This window comes from Dendrobates tinctorius, unplaced genomic scaffold, assembly GCF_039654945.1.
Source record: "Dendrobates tinctorius isolate UK_male_01 unplaced genomic scaffold, ASM3965494v1 ptg000125l, whole genome shotgun sequence".
NCBI lineage: Eukaryota > Metazoa > Chordata > Amphibia > Anura > Dendrobatidae > Dendrobates > Dendrobates tinctorius.
The window spans coordinates 9,955,508-9,982,069 of NW_027361793.1; the positions used below are offsets into that span (position 1 = coordinate 9,955,508).

Genomic DNA, 26,562 nt, shown 5'->3' on the forward strand with positions numbered 1-26,562 from the left:
GAGGCGGGATGGCTAAGCGGGACGTCGGAAGGTGAGAATAACTATATTTTTTATTTTGATACTATTTTCTACAGCGATAGCCAGCGATGCCGGGCGCTCGGCATCGCTGTGCTGATCGCTGGTGAAGCTGTCTGTGTGACAGCTCACCAGCGATCACATAGCGACTTACCAGCGATCCTGACACCTTGATATCGGTGTCGGGATCGCTGGTGAGTCGCTTAGTGTGACGGGGCCTTAATGCGCATATGTCGGATGCAAATTCCGATGTATGCTCAGTAGGATCATGCAAATTGTCTCTTCAGAGAGGACAAGGACTAGAACTCTAGTGCCACCTATTGGAAATAGCAATAGATGGCACTAGAATTATAGCCATTTTCCTCTCTGAAGAGACAATTTGAATATTTCCCAGAGGAGCATTGCAAGGCTTGGCTTAAAAGTCTCCTCAACTTGGCATGTCAGGCTTGACATGTCACTCTCTGCAAGGAGAAACGTCACTCTTTGGTTCCCAGTAGGATCATGTCACTGCAATATGCACAGTAACAGTGCTCTCTTTTGCTCTCTAATGAGGTGATGTGTGGGCAAGAGAGTGCACTGTCAGAGCACATTTTAAGATTACCCAGCGAGCAGAGACCAGTACTGCCCCCACAAGTAATGCCACTTGCAAAGGTGAGGCTTGTCTCTGCTTTTCCCACATGCATGGTAATCGCCTTTTAGTGCGTACTGACAGTGCGATTTCTTGCCGGCTCGTCACTTCTCCTTAGAGCTGGCAAGAGTCACTGTGCATTAAAAAGAATATTACACAGTAACAAGAGCATACTTAGCATACGTAAGAATTGACAACCAATGCATGTTCAGTATAGCAGGGACTAGCACAACCGCTGAGACTGCAGCAGTAACTGCACCCTCTGCCCCTGATGATATTTTGTTTGAGTATCCCAGCATGCACTGGGGGTTCTCAAACAAAGCGTTATCAAACCTGAAGTAGCAAAGAAAAAAAAATCAAGCAGTTAGATAGGTAGTGTAGTGAGGGAAGGATAGGGAAATTTTAGTCAAAGTATATTAGAAAAGAGTTTTTAATATGGCATTAAATAGACATTTAGAATTAGAATAAGTGTCAGTTCCAGACCACACCTTTAAGGCTGAGTTCACACACAGTACTCACGCTATGGCTGAAAACCTCAGCAGCCCTTTTCCGCTGCTGTTTTTCCACTGTTTTTCTGCACAATCCCTTAATCTTGCAGGGAAATAGCTGTTTCACATGCAAGACCAAACTAAGGCCGTGTTCACACTTGCGATTAGGTAGAGTGTGTAGGGCTGCGTACTTCCTCCCTTAAGCTCCGCCTACTTATGTGTGTCTTCCCTTAAGCTCCACCTACTTCCGCATGCATCCTGCGTACCTATCTTTAACATTGGGTACGCAGGGACATGAGTTGTATGTGGATGCGTCTGCATGCATCGTTTTGACGTGCCCGCCGAATGCAACATGTTGCATTTCTATGCGGTCGGCGGGCACGTTAAAGGGACGCATGTGGACGCATCCACATACAACTCATGTCCCTGCGTTCACAATGTTAAAGATAGGTACGCATGATGCATGCGGAAGTAGGCGGAGCTTAAGGGAAGAAGTACGCAGCCCTACGCACTATACCCAAATGCAAGCGTGAACTTAACCTTAGACAATCAAAATATCAAACTGTTCCTGAAGTTTTGTAGGGGAAATAGCAGTTTCCATGGAAAATATAGTGATTGTGCAGGAAAACAGTGAAAAAACTTCGGCAATACTGGGCTGTTGCTGTTTTCGACTGCAACATGACGGCTGTATGTGAACACAGTCCAAGTCAGAGAAAGTGTAAGGAATTCTGATTGTCCATGACTTTCCTGCAGGTCCATCAGCAGACACAGGCAGTTTCCTAGAAATGAGACTAGCAAACTGGAATATTTTCTACTGATGGAATCACAGGACAACGATCCTTCAGTCCAGAAAGGTCTGTATGTATACAGGGTATCGTGTGTGTATACACACCAACAGTACATTTATACTGTAAGATAGCAATTTGTTTTGGTTTATTCTGTAGAACATTTTCCAATTTCTTTACATTGAACCCATTTGTCTCTAAACCTCTGCATGTTGCAGAAATTGGCTGAAATACATGTTGTGAGCTAGTTTAAGAAAAAATACCGTACTTCTAGATTGCTCCATTATGTGGATTATTCGGTTGCTTGAAGTTTTGATTCATTGAATTATGTCAGTAAGGCTGCTGTCGGTTGGACGTCTTGCAGTAGCTCATGATGTCACACAGCGCTTTTTACAGTAATAAGCAGTCACCCAAGGGAGGTCACAATCCCCAACAATGACTTCAAGAAATCTATTCCTGCCTTTTCCTCAGCTTCTCCGAGACTCTCTGGGGGAATAAAACATTCATTGCAAGGAGCACAGTTGAAGGAACAGACGCTTGGATTACTGTGGTCTGAGTTGGCGTGTCTGAGAGAGCAGGCCAACAAATGCGCAACACAGGGAGAAAGAAAATGAGTCTATCTTGGTTTTGTGATATCATTCACAGAAGTATTACTCTATTTTCAATATTAATTTTCATCAGAAATCTAATATGGAGGAATGCTGCAGTCTTGCTAATTAGCAATTACTGAGGGGGAAGATGATCTTCTCTTGGGGGAATAAAACCCACCTTGTTCACTTTCAACACCGTTCCCTGAAGTCCTAAACCATTAGATTTGCTAGCTAGCATTAATTCATAGTATATTCAGCACCACTTAAGCTGCGAGGAAAACACTCAGCCACTTTTCACCTTCTCTAGCATGTGCTGTATAATTTAGTTGACAGAGACAATAATCATTTTCAATAGATGACTTAAAACTTATCTGTGATGACATCCAGACACTTCCACCATAATTACCTATCAGCCCATGAAAGGTTAATGGGATATTCTCAAATTTGGAAGTTGTCGCTCATCCTTGGGGTAGGGGATAACGTCCCGATTACTGGTGGTCCGACTGCTTGGACTCCCATCAATACTGAAACTGGGGCTCTGAGGAGTGATGGTCAATCATGTATATTGCCACTCCATTCATTATTATTGCAAAGCTGATGCCATATCGAACACATTGCTTGGCTACTTCTTGCAGTGCCATGATCACCACTCTATTCACAGATTATCAGGATTGGTGGGGTCCCAGCTTTTGGACTCCTAGGATAGAGAAAAACTTCCAAATCTTCAAGCCAATGCTGGCCCATGCAGCTCCTGAACCAATGTTTTACGGGCCTAAAACTGCCTAGCATCTAGCTGAAAAGGACATTTGAAGACGGCCTTGTCTGATTTGTTCCAAACTACAATGCTGAAAACACTCCCACAATTGCTGATTGAATCAAAACAGCTGGATGACAGAACAGCTCAGAATGCTCCTCCTCCTTGTCCTTTTCAGTTGGATGCTATGAACAGCTCATGATCCCTGAACACATTGGTTTTGGATGCTGTATACTGTAAGTGCTTGGCACCCATGTAACTTTTGTTTAAAGCGCCTCTGCCTCACAACATCTGCCTTTCTGGAGACCAGAGCTTGGAGTGAAGCTTCTCGCGTAGAAGTGTCATTTGGACTAAGCCTACTGTTTTTCCAATTGCTTGGTACCTAATGGTTATATTGATATTTATCTAGATTACCATTACAGCCAATCAGCCGCTGTTTTAATTTGCCAGTTTAGATGAGATAAATGACAACTAGAATTGGATTGGACGCTGCACCTAATTTCATATGTGAAGTCATTTTTGTGCAGAGCTACCCCCTTCATCCTCCATTATGTGATCATTTCTGTGCTGACCGCTTGTCTAAGCGAGTCATTTGTCTGCTGTGCTGACTGGACTGATATATCTCAACCAATAAATTAATGACTACAAGAGAGGACCATGGATTGAAATGCCAGACCCATCATTATTGCTGGTACAATTATATTAGCCGTTATGTCCGGAGAAAGCAGGATATAAACATTCCCTAACACCATTATATCATCTACTTTGTCCTAACCAAATTACATTTGTCTGCGTTATGAGATTACAAAATCCCTGATTCTCACCAGATGAAATTACGCAAAGAAGAATATTTCATCAAAGCTTTAGTTTTAAAAAAAATTAAATGAGCGGTTTAGGCCATTTAAACTTACATTTGCTTTCAATAGTTGTGTTGGAAATTGTGTGTCAGCATACCCAATTGCCAAAAAATCCGTAGCAAAATTAGAGCTATGGATGTGACTAGGACTTCTATTAAAAACAAGAGGTTCTGCAGCATCCTGTAAAATCTTGCCCCTTGACGTCTATGTTGAGCCCGGTTTCAGCATTTGGGTAATTCTGATTTCCGGTATTTCTCATGACTATAATTGGGCAGTCTGTAGCCTTGTACCTGCCATAAAAAACACTGGACGTCAGACAGATCCTATTAGAGAGTGAATAGGGTTTACTGGTGTCCATTTGCATCCTTTGGAAAATGGATCCATCATGTCGGTCATGTCTCCATTATATATGGAAGGCATCACACTTAGTGTGAACAAGACGCTATCGATTTTTTTTTTCTTTTCTCTTTTGCAAATTAAAGCTAAATTGTCACATCTGAAATCCTTCACACTCACATTGTATAGTTCATACATTTATTGAGCTTCCAATTCAGCAACTTTTAAATCATTTTCTATAATTTCCAGGAATTTGAATATTGTTTGATGAAGTGCTAGGAAATCAGCCGCCACAGTTATCGCATACGGGGGGAGGATAAATTATCATGTCACTAAACGAACGCCTTTTACAGCCTGTCCGATGTCATCTTTTTACATTTTGTTGCTCAGAGTCATGCCGCACACAAGCTGGTGGGGAAGAAAGCTGAAATGAATTAAAAGTGCATCAAGTATAATTATCTTTGTGCTCCAATTATTCAGTTACTATGACATGCAATTAGATACAAAACAATGGAGGCAGAACAAGGTGGCTTTAGGGAAGATGACATCTTTTCAGGCAAAATTATTTCCAAGTCGTAACCTATTAGGGACATTAATTTTTAATATATATTTCTAGTGTCATTTTGGGCCAAAGCAGGCTGCAATTGAGTTAATGCAAATTCACATCAGAGCCGTGCTCCATCTCTCAGCCTTGTCAAGTGAGGCATTAACAAATAATTCAAGCATTCACACTTTACCATTATGTGCACAGAATTCAGTCGCCTTTATCTGTATGAAATGGGTCAATATTTATCCACTTAATTGACACAGGAAAAAGCCTGAGATCACATTCATGACTTTAAATCGCCATGTTACCCCTCGATTAGCATCTGGCTATGGCACTCGATCTGATATTGGTCATACATGTGACGCTGTATAAACTGCTACTCTATAGCAGTATTTCTCTAAGACTACGGTCACAAGAGTGTATTTTTTGGTCTGAGTGCTGCCCATCAAAAAAGATGATAGCACTCCAAGCAATCAATTTTGTTGTTCCGATTACCTTTTTTTTCATGGACTGTATGACTGTGTGGAAAAAAAACTACAGCATGCACTATGCCTCTTTTGTATTTAGGATGGGATTGCCTATTTAAGTCTGTGGGTTTGCAAAAAAAAATTGGACCCATACGGATCACTTGTAGAGCATCACATTTTTAAAAATACATTGCACTTCTTTTAAATAAGAAACTGATTTTTGTCCTGTAAATTTTAGTAACTACTAATGTGTAAAAAACGATGCTATAAGGATGACAATACTGATAAAAAAATCATCTGTTTATTTCTGGATTAAAATTTAACTTTTTTTATATACATTTTTTGGAACTTAGCCTAATAGGAATATTGTAAGCACGCTGGATAAGGTGAATTCCCGGAGTGGACCCTCTGGACCGTGGCACCGAGGGACCCCGGACGAGCAACCAGGTGGACCCGACCCCTATACAGGGACCGTTAGGAGCAGGTCCAGGGGTTCGAATGCCACGGCAGCTGGAACCAAGAGGGGCGGCTCGGAATGGGTACAAGAGCTAACACAGGAAGGCGGGACTGGAGTCAGAAAGCAGGTGCGGACACAGGAGAACTGGATCGGAGTCAGACAGCTGGTACGGACACAGGCAGGCAGAGCTGGAGTCGGGTAGCGGATACGGACACAGGCAGGCAGGACTGGAGTCGGGTAGAGGATACAGACACAGGCAGGCAGGACTGGAGTCAGGTAGCAGATACGGACACAGGCAGGCAGGACTGGCTGGCGTCGGGTAGCGGGCACGGACACAGGCAGGCAGGACTGGAGTCGGGTAGCGGGTATGGACACAGGCAGGCAGGGCTGGAGACAGAGGAAGAGGCTGCAAGGAAACACAGAACCGTCAGGGGGAAGCAGGCTCAGTGCAAGACAGGATAGGAACCTAGAGCTGCTGTATAACAACAAAGATCAGGCGCCTCCATTATGGGAGGGCGGCCTGATATACATGTAGCTGTGCCCCCATTGGTCCGGCGGTGCTACTGGGTCAGGGCACTGCCGGTGATGACATCAGAGATGGAGGCTCGGGCGCGACCTACTGCGCAGGCGCAGAGCCCGTAATGACGTCACCGGCCGGGGACCGGACAGAGGAGGAGGCCGGCGCCGGAGCAGAGGGAGGAGAGGCTGCAGCGTGGTGTCAGCGCGAGCGCGCGTGGAGGAGGAAGGCCCGGGAAGGTGAGCGTCTGGAGGCACGGGAGGCACGGGAACCGTGACAAATATTAATATTTCAATTCTGGTTTAATCCTGAGAACAGCCTAGTTTGTACTTAGTCCTTTATTTACTCAGAAGGTCAAAATTGTTGGTACCCATCTGTTAAAGCAAAAAAAAAAAAAAACCACAGTGGTCCTTGATATAACTTGAAACTGACAAAAGTAATTTCCAATTTAAATTTACTGAATATCAACTGATGAAAATCAGACATTGCTTTTGAATTGTGCTTAAAAAAAACTAATGAAAATAGCCTGGACAAAAATGATGGTAGCCCTCGAAGATATTTAAAATAGTTTGACCATAGGGACATGTTAAGCAAAGATGTGTTCTGTATTTAGCATACCAGGTGTCTACATACTTGTAATCACTAAGTCTGCCTATTTACAGGGTGAAAAGTAGACAATTTTCTGTTTAGTACCACAGTGTGTATCGTGGATCATGTATCAAAGAATGCTAAGGAGAGAGCTGTCACATAAGATTAGAAAGAAAATTATAGACAAACATGTTAAAGTTAAAGGCTAGAAAATGATCTCCAAACAGCCTGATGGAAGATGATGGAATATGACCGAGGAAAGAACCACTGTTGAAAACAAATCACAAAAAAGTGAGATTGGAATTTGCCAAAAAGCATATTGACAAGCCACAAAGGTTTTAAGAGAATGTCCTCTGGACAGATGGCACAAAACTGGAGTTTTTGGGCAAATCACATCAGCTCTATGTTCAGAAATGTTAAAAAAATAATAATAATAATAATAATCTTTCTTTTTATATAGCGCCAACATATTCCGCAGCACTTTACAGTTTTGCACACATTATTATTTGAAGCATACGAAGAAATGATCATTGTCCCTACTCTGAAACCTGGAGGAGGCTTGGTTATGTTTTTAGGACTGCTTTGTTGCATTGTTTACAAGGTGTCTTGAACCTGTGCAGGGTAAAATAACATTTCAAAACTATCAACGAATTCTGGAGTGAAATGTGCTGTCCATTGTCAGAAAGCTTGGTCTGAGTTGCTGGTCATGGTTCTTCCAACAAGAAAATGACCCGAAACACTCTGCTAGAAACAACCAAGAATGGCTAAGAGCAAAACATTAGACTATTATGAAGTGGCCTTCTATAAGCCCTGATCTAAATCCTATTTAACATCTTTGGATGAAGAAGAAACGTGCAGTCCGGAGAAGTCACCATTCACATCTGAGACATTTGGAGCAGTTTGCTTAAGAGGAGTGGGACAAAATACCTGTGACAAGTACAGAAGTCTCTTTGACAGTTCCAGAAATTGTTTGCAGTGATTGCCTCAGATGGTTGTGCAACAAAATATTAAGTTTAGGATACGATCCTTTTTCCCCACTATTTTTAATTTATTTTTTTTAAATGTTTCTGTTGAATCAAAATTCAAAAGCAATGTCTGAATTTCATTAGTTGATATTCAGTAAATTAAAAATTGAAAATGACTTTTACCAGTTTCAAGTTATTTAAGTGAATATTGTGAGTCTTTCTTACTTTAACCGAAGGATAATAACAATTTTGTCAATTTTGTCTTACTTGCAGACAGTAAGGCTCATTCAGAGTTTTTTAAAAATAGGCTTTTTTTTCACCTGGGGCAAATATTTCATCTACTCCCCTAGATTTGTAAACTCATAACCAGGATAAGCTTTTTGCTCAGCTTGCACCCATTCAAGTCAGATGCCCCTCCAATCCTCCTGTCTACTATAGAGATATTGAGCATTTGTATAACCAGACACAACTCTAAAGGCACCTACAGTGGCAAGGAAAATGGGCTGATGTAAAAATTTGGCCACCCTGCATGGTTAGTACCTAGTAGCACCCCCTTTTTTAAAGTATCACAGCTTATAAACACTTTTTGTAGTCAGCCAAGAGTCTTTCAATTTTTGTTTGAGGGATTTTCGTGCATTCTTCCTTGGAGAATTCTTCCTGTTCTGTGAGATTCCTGGGTCGTCTTGCATGCACTGCTATTTTGAGGTCTAGACACAGATTTTCAGTGATGATCGAGGATCAGGGGACTATGAGGACCATTGTAAAACCTTCAGCTTGCGCCTTTTGAGGTAGTCTATTGTGGATTTTTATGTGTTTAGGATCATTATCCATTTGTAGAAGCCATCCTCTTTTCAACCTCAGCTTTTTTTACACATGATGTTATGTTTGCATCAAGAATTTGTTGATATTTCATTGAATCCATTCTTCCCTCTACCAGTGAACGGTTCCCCGTATCATTGGCTGCAACACAACCCTAGAGCATGATTGATCCACCCTTATGCCTAATGGTTGGCGAGATGTTCTTTTCCTGAAATGTTGTGCCTTTTTTTCTCCACACATATCTCTGATCATTGTGGGCAGAGAGTTCTATTTCAACCTCATTGGTCCACAGGACTTGTTTCCAAAATGCATCAGATTGTTTAGATGTTCTTTTGTATACTTCTGATGTTGAATTTTTGTGGTGAGGATGCAGGAGTGGTTTTCTTTTGATGACTCGTCCATGACGGCCATATTTGTGCAGGTGTCTCTGAACAGTACAAGAATGTACCACAACTCCAGAGGCTTGGTAAATCTTTCTGAAGATCTTTTGCAGTCAAGCGGGGGTTATTATTTGCCTCTATAGCAATCCTATGAGCATCACTTACTGAAATTTTGCTTGGTCTTCCAGACCTTATCTTGACCTTCATTGTTCCTTTTAACTGTTATTTCTTAATTATATTTCAAACTGAGGAAAGGGCAACTTGAAAACACTTTGCTATCTTCTTATACCTATCTCCTGCTTTGTAGGCCTCCACCATTTTCATTTTCAGAGTGCTAGGCAGCTGCTTAGAAGAACCCATGGCTGCTGTTTTTTGGCACAAGGTTAGAGGAGGCTGGGTTTTTCTAAAGGTGGTAAATTTACATCACCTGACCTCTCGATTCATACTAATTCATGGTCGTAAATAAGGCTCCTTAGCCGACAATTGTTGGTCAGTGTGCCGCTGGTGATTCTAACGCGCCCGAGGGGCAGTGGGATACTCAGTACCGAGCCCGTTAACTTCAATGGGAGATGTGACAGTGGTGGTTACCCGGTCCGTGGCTCCAGGCGGTCATGTAAAAGGGGTAGAATTGAATCGAGATAAATTTTATGTAGTGATTCGTGACGCCAGTTGGAGTGTTCAACTGTAGTATAGCCAGCACTGCAGATGATCCCTGGGGGAGTAGATGGTGATGGCAGTGCAGATCCCTCTCCAACCAGGGCAGACCCCCAAAGATTGTGATGAAAGTACAAGGCACGAAATAATAAGGCAGGAGACAAGATAAGTCACTTTATCATTTACTGTAGTTGAGGTGCAGTTCAGAGGAGATATTACAACTCTCACCAGGTTACAGTCTCTCTGCAGAATGGGAGTTATCTTTCCCTGCTGTGACTCAGTATAAGGGTACTGTCACACTTAGCGATGTACCAGCGATCCCGACCAGCGATATGACGCGGTCAGGATCGCTGGTGCATCGCTAAGTGGTCGCTAGTGAGCTGCCACACAGGCAGATCTCACTAGCGACATCGCTGGGGTCGGGGGTCGCTACTTACCTGTCAGACGAGGCGATCCTGCGTCCTCCCGCCCGGCTCCACGCGTCGCTCGTCGTCACAGCAGGAAGCGCCGCAGGAAGCTGACGACGAGAAACAGTCCAGGACGTTCTCGCGCGATCAGCGATAACCAGCGGGGGAGCCGGTCGTAGGTAAGTATCACATGCAGAGATATCGCTAGCAATATCGCTATAACGTCACAAGTTATAGCGATATCTCTTAGTATGACATGCCCTTAACTTCCTGCTATTCTAATCCCTTCTGGGACCAAGGCTTCCCGGAGTTTAGAACTTCCCAGTATTGCGTCTACTCACTGTGTATTTCGCCTTAAGCAACTTGCAGTGTGAATCCTGTGTGAAGCAGCTCAAGTTCCCACTTGCACTATCCTTCACTGATCCTAGGTTATTGCAGTATTTCTGCGGGAAAATACTTTTTTTGCTGGTTGTATAATCCCACGCAGTCTCTCAGCTTACCACCCTGCTCTGAAAGCATGGATAGTCTAGGGGCTGGAACCTGATGCTTCTAGTTTTGACTCCTGGATGGAGAACATGTCTTAACATGGCTTCCAAGATGTTCTTCCTCCTTCTTGTTCACTGAAACAATTCGGCCCCTCCCCCTCCCAGTTAGGGTGTGTCTGCAAAGCTCTAAGCTTCAGACAAGTGAGGGAGGGAGGTGAATTGTGGGTGTGTGTTGTGGTCTCTAGCAGAGAAAGCATAACTCCCATTGCTCACAAAACACATACAAAACAGTACATATTTAACCCTTGTGGTGGTAAAGACGCAGGGCGCCACATTTCCATCTCTGTTTTTGTATTTTATTCATTTTTGATAAAGTTTATTCTGAATTTTTCCACATATGCCTCGCTGAATTTCCAATCCCTTTCATATTGAATGCTGAAAACTTTTGCATCGGCTCATTTTTCCTTTTTTGTCATTTTTTTAAATATAAAAAATGAAAATATATATTTGTTTGCCTAAAGTACAAAGGAAATGTGTCATCATTAGAGTTGAGCGATACCGTCCGATACTTCAAAGTATCGTATCGGATGGTATCGGCCGATCTTTAAAAAAAGTATCGGTATCGCCGATTCCGATACCGGAAGTCCCATTCAAGTCTATGGGACTTCCGGTATCGGAATAAGAAAAACCCTTTCCTGCCCTTGTACAGCCTCTCTGGGGTCTGTACGGGCCTTTCTGGGGGCTGTGCCGGCCTGCCAGGGGGTCTGTGCAGGCTCCGGTGGTCTGTGCCGGCCTGCCGGTGGTCTGTGCAGGCTCCGGGGGGCTGTGCCGGCCTGCCGGGGGGCTGTGCCGGCCTGCCGGGGGGCTGTGCAGGCTCCGGGGGGCTGTGCCGGCCTGCCGGGGGGCTGTGCCGGCCTGCCGGGGGGCTGTGCAGGCTCCGGGGGGCTGTGCCGGCCTGCCGGGGGGCTGTGCCGGCCTGCCGGTGGTCTGTGCAGGCTCCGGGGGTCTGTGCAGGCATCGTCCGATGGGACTACAAGTCCCATCGGGCGATGCCTGCTACCATGACAGTGATTGACACATTAGCCAATGATGGGACAGTAGTAGTCCCATCATCCGGCTAATGTGTTAAATGTAAAAAAAAAAAAAAAAAAAAAATTACATGCTACATACATACAACATGCATACTACATACATGCTACATTCATACTACATACTACATACATGCTACATTCATACTACATAAATACTACATGCAACATACATACTACATATATACTACATGCATGCTACATACATACTGCATGCTACATACATACCACATATATACTACATACATACTACATGCATGCTACATGCTACATACATAACACATATATACTACATGCATGCTACATACATACTACATGCTACATACTACATATATACTACATGCATGCTACATACTACATGCTACATACATACTACATGCATGCTACATACATACTACATACATACTACATATATACTACATGCATGCTACATACATACTACATACTACATGCATGCTACATACATACTACATGCTACATACTACATATATACTACATGCATGCTACATACATACTACATACATACTACATATATACTACATGCATGCTACATACTACATGCTACATACATACTACATATATACTACATTCATACTACATACTACATATATACTACATACATACTACATACATACTACATACATACTACATGCATGCTACATGCATGCTACATACATACTACATGCATGCTACATACATACCACATACATACTACATGCTACATACATACCACATATATACTACATACATACAATACATTCATACAATACATACATAGACATACAGTACATATAACATAGAGTAACATACTTACCAATACTTGTCACATTGTTCCCCGAAGCCATTGTCTATTCCGGGATAAATATTAACATAACAAACCACAAAAATACTCACCCACGATCCGAAGCAGTCCACGAGTGTGTCCCACGACGATCTTGGGTAGAGAACGGCAGCATCAGATGATGCTGCCGTTCTCTACGGGCTGCAGGAATCCAATGACGGAAGGTAGGTATCCTTCCGCACTGTATTCCTCCGCCACTTAAAAAAAAAAAAGTCCCTAGTCTCACTTTATGCCATTGCTGTGTGGGAAATTCCCACACAGCAATGGCATAAAGTGAGACTAGGGACTTTTTTTTTTTAAGTGGCGGAGGAATACAGTGCGGAAGGATACCTACCTTCCGTCATTGGATTCCTACAGCCCGTAGAGAACGGCAGCATCATCTGATGCTGCAGTTCTCTACCCAAGATCGTCGTGGGACACACTCGTGGACTGCTTCGGATCGTGGGTGAGTATTTTTGTGGTTTGTTATGTTAATATTTATCCCGGAATAGACAATGGCTTCGGGGAACAATGTGACAAGTATTGGTAAGTATGTTACTCTATGTTATATATACTGTATGTCTATGTATGTATTGTATGAATGTATTGTATGTATGTAGTATATATGTGGTATGTATGTAGCATGTAGTATGTATGTGGTATGTATGTAGCATGCATGTAGTATGTATGTAGCATGCATGTAGCATGCATGTAGCATGCATGTAGTATGTATGTAGTATGTATGTAGCATGTATGTAGCATGCAGTATGTATGTAGTATATATGTAGTATGTATGTAGTATATATGTAGTATGTAGTATGTATGTAGCATGCATGTAGTATATATGTAGTATGTATGTAGCATGCATGTAGTATGTATGTAGCATGTAGTATATATGTAGCATGCAGCATGTATGTAGTATGTATGTAGTATATATGTAGTATGCATGTAGTATGTATGTAGTATGTATGTAGTATGCAGTATGTATGTAGCATGTATGTAGTATGTATGTAGTATATATGTAGTATGTATGTAGCATGCATGTAGTATGTATGTAGTATGTATGTAGCATGCAGTATGTAGCATGTATGTAGTATGTATGTAGTATGTATGTATGTAGTATGTATGTAGCATGTATGTAGTATGTATGTAGCATGTATGTAGTATGTATGTAGTATATATGTAGTATGTATGTAGTATGTATGTAGTATGTATGTAGTATGTATGTAGCATGCAGTATGTATGTAGCATGTATGTAGTATGTATGTAGTATATATGTAGCATGCATGTAGTATGTATGTAGCATGCATGTAGTATTTTTTTTTTTTTTTTTTTTTTTTTTTTTTAACATTTAACACATTAGCAGGATGATGGGACTACTACTGTCCCATCATTGGCTAATGTGTCAATCACTGTCATGGTAGCAGGCATCGCCCGATGGGACTTGTAGTCCCATCGGACGATGCTTGCACAGACCCCCGGACATCAGCACAGCCCCCCGGCAGGCCGGCACAGCCCCCCGGCAGGCCGGTACAGACCCCCACAGGGTGCACAGACCACCGGCAGGCCGGCACAGCCCCCCGGCAGGCCGGTACAGACCCCGGGCAGTCCACACAGCCCCCCGGCAGGCCGGCACAGCCCCCCGGCAGGCCGGCAGAGACCCCCGGAAGGCCCGAAATGACGGCGCATCATGATGCGCACACACCGCGCATCATGATGACGTCAGGCCGTCAATCAACTGAACTTCCGATTCCGATGCCGAATTCCGATATTGAAAAAATATCGGAAGTCGGTATCGGAATTCCGATACAGCAAGTATCGGCCGATACCCGATACTTGCGGTATCGGAATGCTCAACACTAGTCATCATTAACTTTAGGCCTTTTAGAGATCATTTAATCTTCAACTTGCTTAACTGTTCACAATAACAGTAATTTTGACCAGGGGTGGCCAACTTTTGCATGCCACAGTACTATGTTTTTAATGTTATCAGTTCTCCCTAAGATCAAGCACCATCACAAATAGTAATAGCATATGTTCAACTGATGTTATCCATATTCACGGCATCCAGTTCTTTTAATGTGCGAGGAAAATAGAAGTCTCATTATTATCCCCACAAATGTAAATATTGGTTTAAGAATATCACGAAGGAGCAAAACCCACCACTGTAAAGCACTGTGAGAACCTTAGCGTTACTCAGCCGTATTTGTATACAGAGCCATATTGGACAATTTAGCGTGCTGTCGGAAACTTGGTTAGACTTGTTTCATTTTCTCAGTGAAATCTGAAGCCAAATGAATTTAGTGCAAGAAAATAAAACATGAGAAGAAACATTTGATCTGCATTACGCACAACATAGATTGACTTATGGACGGCTGTCTAGTAATTCAGAGCTGCCTAAGGGTTATTGCAAAAGTTCCTGTCTCACAAATTATTTTACGAAGAATCCCACAAAACGTCTTGTCGTTTTCATTTACATCTAGTCTTAAATATGGCCTCCCAACAAGAGAAACTAGAAGAGCATGGTCAAGACTCGTTTTATATCAAATTCTTTACCATGTTGGATTATGTCGATGTGAGTCTGCTAGACTTATGGTGATGAGGCTGACTACTCTTCAGCTATTACCAATGTTTAATGTGTTATGCCTATTAGAGCAAGAATAAAGATCCTTGTAGGATAAGTAAGCCTAGGGAGGCATTTTGTTATGCACTATTTAGCATATACTACATTTTAATTTAAAGGTTACTGTGAGATTTTATGACATTTTCCTGACAGTCTGCAATGTGATAACATAATAAAATAAACGTAACCCACCTTGCAAATTATCTCTGCTCCATTAGTCCTTCCCAATGCTGAAGTTGATCACATGCTATACATTATACTTGTGACCACTAGAAAGAGTGTATGGTTGCTTGCTGAGACTAGTGGTTGCATAAATTTGGCCAGTGCATGAGCAGCCATCAGCTAGAGGACCACCAGCATGGCGTCTCTGGAACAGTGAAATTAAAGTTTCACTTAAAGTCTCACTTAGAGATGTGAGTTAAAGTTATTCTATGATGTTAGCATATTGACTGCTGCTTAGTAAGTGTCATAAATACAAGAAAACACAAATCCCCCCTTAAAAAATGAAATAGAAAAAAAGGTTCCTAGAGGAAATTCATGGCCTTCGTTATCAATAGAAAAAAATTCAATAAATTTGCAAATTTTTGTATTTTTATGCAGGTCTTGGCCTACTAACCCCTAACTCAACTATATAGTAAACTAGCTGAAGTAGTAACTAACTACAGTTAGTTATAACAAATTATAATGATTATATCTATATGTATAAAGCTGATAATATCCCACATCATCCCGTCAGCCAGAGCTACCGGACTACTACGCTTAATATCCCACATCATCCCGTCAAAGCCAGTAAAAGTAGAATAGTGAAATTGCACAGAAACATGGTTCACTAAGATCCCAGGTTTTCTACTGATCAGGCTGATAATCTCACTTATCTGCCACCATAAATATCAGTCATGCTTTTCACCAATGGACAGGCACAAACCTCATACATTAGTACAGTAGAGAAACAACCTTCACACACATTTTCATGCACCGTCAAGTTGTAATTTGTCCGGCTGAGTTGCTCATGGATGTACAGCATCTGAATGCAGTATAGTATCATATTTAATGGGTTGTTATGGGAAAAGCATTACATGTTATGTGGGTATATTCAGGTGAATTATGGGGAAAGTAGCACTTTAAAAAAACTCACAGCATCAGAGCACAGTAACACATCAGTAATGCATAAAGGTGTCTGTGAGAAAATATTAAATCCACATGACATTTAATATGTGCACTTTCCTACATTCATGTGTGTCACTTAATGATACCACATGGGGTTGGGAATTCATTTCTGTCAGGTACTCACTCCTCCTTTCTGGGGGACAGATGATGGCTTATGTTCCTGGGGATGCTAGATTTTTCCCACCATGTCAGTGTCTGCTGAGGTGTTGTCAAGTGGGAAAACTTGCGCATAGCAACCAATCACAGCTCAGCTACTTTTAACCAGCTCTGGTGAAATGAGAGATGCTTAGTGATTGGTTGCAAGGAAAACTGTTGGTCATAGCAACCAATCACAGCTTAGCTTCTTTTGAACAGCTCTGGTGAAATGAAAGATGCTTTGTGATTGGTTGGTGATACACACACACACACACACACATTGATTTTTATATATAGAGATTGACCTTTAAAAGGTTTGTCTTGATTACTTTTCTTCAGAAGTTTACCCCTTCTGACCCCCAGTTTCTTCCTTGCTTGGGGTGGTGCACTCCTAATGATTGACAGTTCAGACCAGTGTCATGGTCCATACTGTGCGCTTTACCATGCTGCTAGTAGGGCCATCTTTGCTTCTGCAGCATGGAAGAAGCGCAGGGGCACTGTGGCTGGTTATCTAAAGCAGACATCCTGCAAGCGGCACACTACGTAACCCGAGCCACCTTCGTAACTCGCCTCTCGGAAACCACAGAGATGCTAGTAACCTGGGCAATGAGCTATACACTGTAGAATTTCAAAATCCCTTTGTAAATTGAGAGGATTATTTATAAAAAAAAGTAAACTGCAAAGATGCTTGTTTTTAAAAAACACGTTGCAATTTGAACCACAAAAGAACTCGAGACAACCCCTTTAAGGTCAGAATTAATGTTTTACTTCATAAATAATTATTTTCCACCTAAGCCTTTAGGGATCCCAAGAGGACATGCCTGCTTTGGCCTCAACAGCCACAGAGGAGTTAAAATACTTTGTGGAAATGAAGAACAGCTGGTGCATCATGCGCAGAACATCAGACAGACCGTTTCAGCGTGTTATCAGGGTCTTGGAACAAAACCACATACTGTACACATCGGACACAACAACAACACAATTCATCCAGAGAACAGAGAGGTTATGACTGAGACCTCAGGTCCCGATAGCAGTTATCAGAACGGCCCATTGTGCAGCTAACAAAACAATGCTATGCTGAGTATGTCTCAGAAGTCCCATGAAATGCCATGATTGGTGAGCATGCTTCGTACTATGTGTGAAAGCCTTTACTCATTGCAAAGTCACACAATTTCATTTCAGTAAGATTTTTTGCAGCGTGTAAAATGCAATTGGATGAGATGTGATTAGTATTCCAGCAAAGGATTAGATGTTGGTGAGCAGAGTGCGACTTTGTAAAGTCTCCAACCTGTCTACACACTCAGGTGGGATGTTGTGAGAGAACATTTAATAGATGGAACTCATTGTGTTGCATTACGGAAAGTTGTTTTGTGCAAAGAGTTTGGTTTGTTAATGTTTAGCAGACTCTGCACAATTTCCCATAAGAACCAGACCAGATGTTTTAAGAACTTCCATTGTGTGTTTTTCTCTACAGTCCCCTTGTGTAATTTGAGTTCTTCAGTTTATAACTAAGAAAACATCAGAGCCCCCCCCCCCCTACTATTTTATTTTGTGCAAATTTCACATTGTCATTATTATTATTATGGAACTCTGTTGTCTTTGTTAATTGTTTCATATAAGAAACATTTCACTAAAACTTTCAATTGTCGGAAAAAAATCTATGGGATTCCACAGTCATTGCAAATATTTAATATAAGTATATACAATGTAAAATATAATCAAGTAACAACATGCACTTTTCTTGGAATAAGATCATGTAAATAGCTCCGAAAACCATTAGCGTTGGCAAATCGGGCATCTTCTCTCCTGTGTAGAATAAACATGCTACATTTAAACACATGGTTCCATAGTAATTGCAGCCATAAAACATCCTTTTAGACAAATTTCAATGAATCATGTGTTTGTCATTTGGAAAAATTACATTGGAAAGACAGAATTAGCCCCCATCGTACAAGGGAAGTATGGCAGTGGAAATCAATTGTAAAACTTGGGAGTCATGGCTGTGGTAAACCAGTCATGTGGCACTGAAGAAGTTACTATGGAAAATTAATGTGTTTCATGAAGAAACAGACTAAAAAGGATTGTGGAAGTAAAGTTACTTGGCTCCAGTATATGGGAACTGAAAGAAACGCTGTAATGGAATATCCTGTTGATTTTTGTGTTGTTCGCTGGCCTATGCAGCTCATGTGAATCGGCTAATCTGCTGATCTTCTCGTAGCTTTGTCAGTTCATAAGAAACTTGGATACTGTGATGATTTCATCAAAGTGCTGGTTTCATGATGAAAGCAGAAAAATTCCCATTAGATGTACTGGGGTTTTTCCAAAGCTTCATATTCATATGCAATGCAAGCAACAAGTAAAAGACCCAATAGTGTTAAGAGGGGGATTCCAAAATGAAAGCAATGTAAAGAAGTGCTTCAGGATCTGAAAATAGAAATACATTAGATAAAGTTCTTGTTCTAGCACAGTCACATATAATGAGTCCAGAAATATTTTGACAGTAACTGAAATTTTGGCATTTTAGTTGTTCACCCAAACATATTCAAGATACAGTTATATAATCCATATCCACATCCTAATTGGTGTAAAGGTTTAGGAATTACAGCTCTTTGAAAATGTAGCCACCTCTTTTTAAAGGACCAAAATTAATTGGACAATTATCTCAAAAGCTCTTAAGGCCCCTTTACATTTAGCGATACACCAGCGATCCCGACAACGATACAACCCGGTCAAGATCGCTGGTGCATCGCTAAATGGTCGCTAGTGAGCTGCCACACAGGCAGATCTCACAGCGATGTAGCGACGCAGCAGCGGTCGTTACTTACCTTTCGGACGCGGCGATCCTGACGTCCTCCCGCCCGCGTCCACGCGTCGCTCGTCGGCGCCAACAGGAAGCACCCGACGAGAAATGGAGCTGCGCGATCTCGCGCAATCAGCGACAGACAGCGGGGGAGCCGGTCGGAGGTAAGTATCACACATAGCGATATCGCTAGCGATATCGCTGCTGCGTCACAACATCGGTGACACTTTAGCGATATCGCTAGCGATATCGCTATGTGTAAAGGCCCCTTTAATCCATTATCAATTAAGCAGGTTAAAGGTCTGGAGCTGATTCCTAGAGTGGCATTTGCATGTTGGAAGCACAACATGCAGTCAAAGGAACTGTCAATGAAAGAGAAACAGACTATTGTTACACTGAATAGGCTGAAAAAAAGAAGAAATCCATCAGAGAGATAGCAGAAATGTTATGAGTGGCCAAATCAATGTTTGGTACATTCTGAAAAAAAAAAGATTGCACTGCTCAGCTTGGGAACTCAAAAAGGCCTGGGCATCCATAGAAAACAGTGTTGGATAATCGCAGAGTCCTTTGCATGGTGAGGAAAAATCCCTTGACAACATCGACCCAAGTGCAGAACAGTCTCCTGGAAGTAGTCGTTTACTTATCTAAGTCTACCATAAAGAGAAGACTTCATGAAAGCAAATACAGAGGGTTCACCAAAGATGCAAACCATTAATCAGCCTTAAAAATAGAAAGAACAGATTAGACTTTGTCAAAAAAGACCCATCTAAAGTAGCCACCCTTGTTTTGGAAAAGTATTCTTTAGTTAGATAAAAGTATGATCAACCTGAACCAGAGTGAAAGGAAGAAGAGAGTGTGGAGGAAGCTTGGAACTTCTCATGATCCAAAGTACATCAGCTCCTCTGTAAAACATGGTGGAGGCAGTGTGATGGGCATGCATGGCTTTCAGTGGCACTAGGTCACTAGTATTTATTGATGTTTGGACTTAAGACAGAAGCAGCCGCATTAATTCTGAAGGGTACATAGCGATACTTTCTGCTCAAATTCAACACAATGCAGCAATGTTAATTGGACCGTGCTTCACCGTACTGGTGGACAATGATCCAAAACTTACTGTGAAAGCAACCCAGTAGTTTTTAAAGGCAAATAAGTGGAATATTCTGCAATGATCCAATGAGTCACCAGATCTCAACCCCATCGAGCAGCATTTCACATGCTTAAGACAAAGCACAAGACTGTAAGACCCACAAACAAGCAACAACTGAAGTCAACTACAGGAAAGGCCCGGCAAAGCATCACAAAGGAGGAAATAATAATAATAATAATAATTCCCTATCAGTATGTCTTTGGAGTGTGGGAGGAAACCGGAGTACCCGGAGGAAACCCACGCAAACACGGGGAGAACATACAAACTCCTTGCAGATGTTGTCCTTGGTGGGATTCGAACCCAGGACTCCAGCCAGGACTGAGCCACCGTGAAACCCAGCGTTCGGTGATGTGCACGGCTTCCAGACTTCAGGCAGTTATTGCCTGCAAAGGATTCTCTACAAAGTATTAAAAAAGAGCATTTAACTTATGCTAAAGTTAGTTTGTCCAAATACTTTTAAGCTCCTGAAATGAGGAGGCTTTGTAAAAAAATGTTTGCAATTTCTAAATGTTTCACAGGGTTTTAGAGCCCAAATCTGAACCTAACTGTATCATCAGAACAAAAGCCCAAAGAAAACTAGGTATCAAAAATCTATACTCAAGCAATTCAATCCTTCATCCTATCCTGAACCCTCTCCAGCCACAAAAGTGCTTCTTGATGCTCTGAAAAAGTCATACGATTTGACCAGTGGCTTGCCCACATTTTATTATTATGACTGACACATTGTATCTTCACTCCTGATGGCAGGATGTAAATATTCAGCATTCTTGTACTATATAATGTGTTTTCTTGTGGCTGCAGTTAAGGCCCCTTTACATTTAGCGATGCACCAGCGATCCCAACAAGGATACGACCCGGTCAGGATCGCTGGTGCATCGCTAAATGGTCGCTAGTGAGCTGCCACACAGGCAGATCTCACCAGCGATGTAGCGATGCTCAGCGGTTGTACTTACCTTTCAGACGAAGCGATGACCGCCGTCTTCCGCCTGCGTCCATGGCTCGCTCGTCGGCGCAAGCAGGAAGCCGACGACGAGAAATGGACGTGGACGATCTCGCACGATCAGCGATAGCCAGCAGGGGTGCCGGTCGGAGGTAAGTATCACATGTAGCGATATCGCTGCTGCGTCACAAAATCGGTGACGCTCTAGCGATATCACTAGCGATATCACTATGTGTAAAGCCCCCTTTAGAGTAACAGGACTCTGACATGACAGATTGAGCTCTGATAGATATTGTTGTGGTCCATTTCAATGGATGAATTGTGTACTATATTTATTAGTATCTGATTTGGTCATTCACATTGGAGGATTAAAGGGTTAGACCCAGCCTTTCCGTAGCACCGCAAGACTTTGTTAAATTGAACTGCATCTGTTAAATTTCTACATTTCCAGTGGCCACAGTCTGTACAGATTAGATGTAGGGTACACAGCCACCTGTCATTTCTTGCTTTGAACAAGTCAGTCAATCAGGAAGCAGCAGCCATGTTGTGTCCATAATCTGACAACGCAATTGGCTCCCATTCGCTAACCTGGAAGTTCGGCTGTGCTTCATTTCTTCACATTCAATCGTGTGTCTTCAGGATCTTTGGAAGGAGCAGAACTTGTCAATCAAGGCTATATATAACAAGCATCGACACTTGTTATCGCTTAGTGAAGCAGCATTTGACAGCAGATAAGAAGTGCCTGGCTCACACAGACTGCTCTTTTTAAAGGGAATGTGTGAACAATATCACATTCTACTTATTTCTGAAAGGACAATATCTTATTGATAGTGAATTCCTAAAATACAGTATACAGTCTGCATTACCAGAAAAATGTCAGTTTAATGCCAGTCTCCCTTGCTACTGCAAATTGTGGCTCACTGAATCTCGCCTTCAGTTTACAAGAAATGCTGTGGGCTAGTCTCGTCATTACACTGTATGTAGAAAAATAGATTTCAGAGATGATTTTATCTGTCAGAAGAACGAAATTGGTAGATAATGTGGAAGCCAGATTTGCTTTGTAAAATAAATTAAAGGGTTATTCTCAAAATCACAAATTATCCACTATTCATTGGATATGTAATCATTTGCTGATCACTGGGGATTCAACTGCTGGACTCCCTGGCATTCCCGATTGGGGCTCTGGAATCTGGAGAATGGGCTAGTCTGCCCTATGTTGGAAGTAGTGGAGTGGTGCATTCTTGACCTCTGCTTCATTTATCGTTTATGGGACTGCCAGCGAAAGCCGAGTGCTGCACTTTCCCACAAGCTCCATTGACCATTGAGTAGAGCGAAGGCCAAGCATGTGCACCTCTGCTCTATTTAAGACAGGTCTCTGCAGAGCTCCAATCTCGGGGTTATAGGGCCTTGATCTCAGGGGTTCACAACAATTGGACCCACAGAGATCAACAACATACTCCTATTCTTTGGATAACTTATGATGTTGGGAATTACATCTTAAGGTAAAGGAATTTTTCAGTTGAGAAGAGTTATTACTAAGTGACCATCGGGACTCCCACCAGAGAAGGGGCTCCAATCCCTTGTGTGAATAAAACATTGACTGAGCATATACACTGCTGAGTCTGTAGGTCCACCAGAGATAGCTGATAGTACCAAGAGTCCATGTGAATGTGGCGCCCCTGAGGGTTCAGTCGCCACAGAGGTACTGCACTTCCTCCTGAGGTGTGGTACCCCACCATTCAGGTAAGGTGGAGACTCCTGACCACACTCCAACACCTTCATCCCACACAACATAGTAGTGTAGCAAAGCACCCTTTGGTGGCTCCCTGCTTGGAACACGAAGCATGCTGGGAGGCGGGTGGAGTTTAGTTTTGCATCAAAAGAGCGGGAAGAGTTTAGGATTCAGTCAGTTTGTCATGGGCAGGCTGACAGAGGCAGAGGAGGAAAGAAGATCTCCTGAGTGGGATGGATGAAGGAAGTGCTGCAGCCAACCTCAGTGACCTGGGTCAACTGGCACTGGAAAGGAACTTTGATAGAAAGCCTGACTCTCCATAAAGAAGAAAAGGATTAGTACGGAATGTGAGGAGAAGAAGAGAACTAAGGATTAGGGTTAGAGGAGAACCCTTCCCAAGTTCTAAGCGCAAGGCCGGGGTCCAGTCCCCGAGGTTGTATGGATACTAATGGTCCTGCAGCAGACACCGGAGGAATAGAAGTTGTCACCACTTTATTCCCACGCCAGACTTGGGGGCACAACAGCATCTATAGTGAGCCGGGACTAGGTAGTAAGGAGTCCCCGAAGCAGGCTACAGCTGTCTGCCATACAAGTAGAGTTCATAGGAATATCTGACAGGAGGAACTCCAGTGTAACTCCGTACTGTGAGTACTTCACTAAAGGCGCTAAGAGGGAGACGTTCAGAAAAGGCACATAAGTTGGCGGCATGTTAAAAAGGAGTACTTCATCTTGCCTGGAAGTTGGCTGAGCTCCTGACCCGGAGGACACGGCACGGATGCGGGCTCTTGTGCCACAACAGACTGTGAGTAAAGCTTTGGAACTACATGCCCTGGTGTCCTCCACTTATTCCTGCGTCAACCTGCCCGGTACTGCTACATCCCCTGCGCCCGACACTACACCATCTAAGTGTCACTTTACCTACTCTTCCCTGGGACTAAAGCCCTGCCTGTGGAGGGCTATAACATCATTGCTGCATCACACTATCTGTCCCAGAGGATCTGTCTTCAGCGTCGGCTTAACACCTTCATTGCCGAACACCACAGGTGGCGTCACAACTCATTCATTCTAATCATCATAAGCACACTGAACATTCTCCCTTTCACAATGGGGGCCCTGGGCCACGGGCCGGGTCCCAGCTGCCGTGACATCTCCCATTGAAGCTCATTGGGCCCGGTACCGAGTACCCCATGGCCCTGGGAGGGCGACCCATGAACACTCCAGATCCAACAGAAATCCCTAGGGGATACCGCTTAAGAAAGATTTTTGGATGTTTATTCCAGCTAGAAAAATGAAAATACTTAAAAGTATCTATACCATATTACTATTATACAAAACTCAATCAGTTTAGCCAGGAGAAGCAAGCATACTGAAATGTTTGAGCATTCTATAAATATCCATGGAATGTGCAGTGTGAAATCTTTGCCTTGGGAACAAACATTTCTTAATCATAATGAAGAAAGTCCAATCATTTACCAGTTTGATGGCTCCTCCTCTTTGTTATAAAGTGAGGGCTGCTTTCAGACTGTAGCCATTCAAATTCAGTGCATTTGTTTTCTCCTTTAACCTGAAAAATGCCAAAAAAGTTGTGACCTCCGTCTGGGCGCTAAATATCTTTGTTATTGCTGTATGTAATAGTACAGTCTGCGGCACTATTCTAGACAAAAAATGCGGATCCAGTTGAAATTAGTTTTTTCAGGTGGACAAAAAAGTTGCTGCTGGATCCAGTCTTATGGATGATTACTGGACATGTGAAAATAACCTTACAGTGAACCTGTCAGCAGGATCGTGCATAGTAACCTACAGACAGTGTCAGGTCGGCGCCGTTATACTGAATAAAATTGTACCTTGGTTGATGAAATCCATCTTATGGTTGTTCTTTAATCTTTATTTTCAGTTTTTAGTTAATGATATGCTCCTGTCCTAAGGCGGGGTTCATGTATGTGGTGCTCTGATTACATAGTAACATAGTTATTAAGGTTGAAGGAAGACTTTAAAGGGCCTGTCACACTAAGCGATATCGCTAGCAATATCGCTAAAACTTGTGACGTTATAGCGATATTGCTAGCGATATTGCTGTGTGTGATACTTACCTACAACCCGCTCCCCCGCTGGTTATCGCTGATTGCGCGAGAACAGGCTGGACTGTTTCTCGTCATCTGCTTCCTGCGGCGCTTCCTGCTGTGACGACGAGCGACGCGTGGAGCCGGGCGGGAGGACGCAGGATCGCCTAGTGTGACAGGTAAGTAGCGACCCCCGTCCCCAGCGATGTCGCTAGTGAGATCTGCCTATGTGACAGCTCACTAGCGACCACTTAGCGATGTACCAGCGATCCTGACCGCGTCATATCGCTGGTCGGGATCGCTGGTACATCGCTAAGTGTGACAGTACCTTAAGTCCATCTAGTTTAACCATTAGCTATTCATAATGCAGACTGCTGACAGGTCACTGCTCTCTCACTGATCTGCCCCCAGTTTTCGCCGTCGGTGATCTCCGATTGCTGCTACTGCGCAGACATGGGCAGCGCCATCTTGGAGGAGGACATTTTTTTTCTTCTAAAGCAAGATGGCACCGCTGCCTGCAGAAGCGTTTTTTTTTTTAAATTCAGTATGTGCTGGTATTCATTATGTAAACTAGGGGGCAGGTCAGTGAGGGATCAGTGACCTGTCAGCAGTCTGCATTATGAATATATAATCAGAGCACCACATACCCCGGCCCCGCCTTAGGACACGAGAATATAAATAACACAAAGCTGAAAATAAAGATTGAGAAAAAGCCACAAGACAGATTTCATCAACCAAGGTATCATTTTAATCAGTATAACGGTGCCGACCTGACACTGTCTGTAGGTTACTGTGCACAATCCTGATGACAGATTCCCTTTAAGGGGCATTTACAGTCCAAAATAACTGTGAATGAACAATGTTAAAAATGTTCATTTCACTGTTATCTTGCCGTGTGAAATGATGCAGCATCGTTTTGTGTAAACAGGACTCAAATTGCCGAGAACTATGGAAGCCTATGTGCACTGAATGATCTACTATAGATCTCTCAGTGCACATTGTTTAGTTTGGTCTGCCTATGTAAATAGGCATTCAGATTGGTAAAAGTTTACCATTTGATCGGCGGTCGGTCTGTGTAAATATGTAATGAGACACCATTGGCACAACTCCACTTATGGGTGGTGCACAAATAGGGGCCCAATCCGTAGTGAATATAATATAAACTTGGCACACACACGTGGGTATTAGTTGCAGGAATTAATATTTAATGGAATACAGTACATACAGTCGGTTGACGTTTCGGTCTTATGACCTTCATCAATGTACTGAAAATAGATAATAATAATAATTATTTAACATAAAATAAAAGAA

At 42.6% G+C, this 26,562-nt stretch overlaps 1 protein-coding gene and 1 long non-coding RNA gene across 3 annotated transcripts in view; one reads left to right on the top strand and one right to left on the bottom strand.

The window, feature by feature from the left end:
* NRP2 (neuropilin 2) overlaps positions 1-26,562 on the top strand; it is a 192,326-nt gene that overhangs the window by 18,476 nt on the left and 147,288 nt on the right. The gene's annotated exons all lie outside the window — the stretch shown is intronic.
* The window catches only part of LOC141046986 (uncharacterized), a 57,505-nt gene continuing 57,400 nt past the window's right edge, over positions 26,458-26,562 (bottom strand). The window contains exon 6 of the long non-coding RNA XR_012219710.1: positions 26,458-26,516. This is a non-coding gene — a long non-coding RNA (uncharacterized lncRNA). The remainder of the gene's footprint in view (positions 26,517-26,562) is intronic.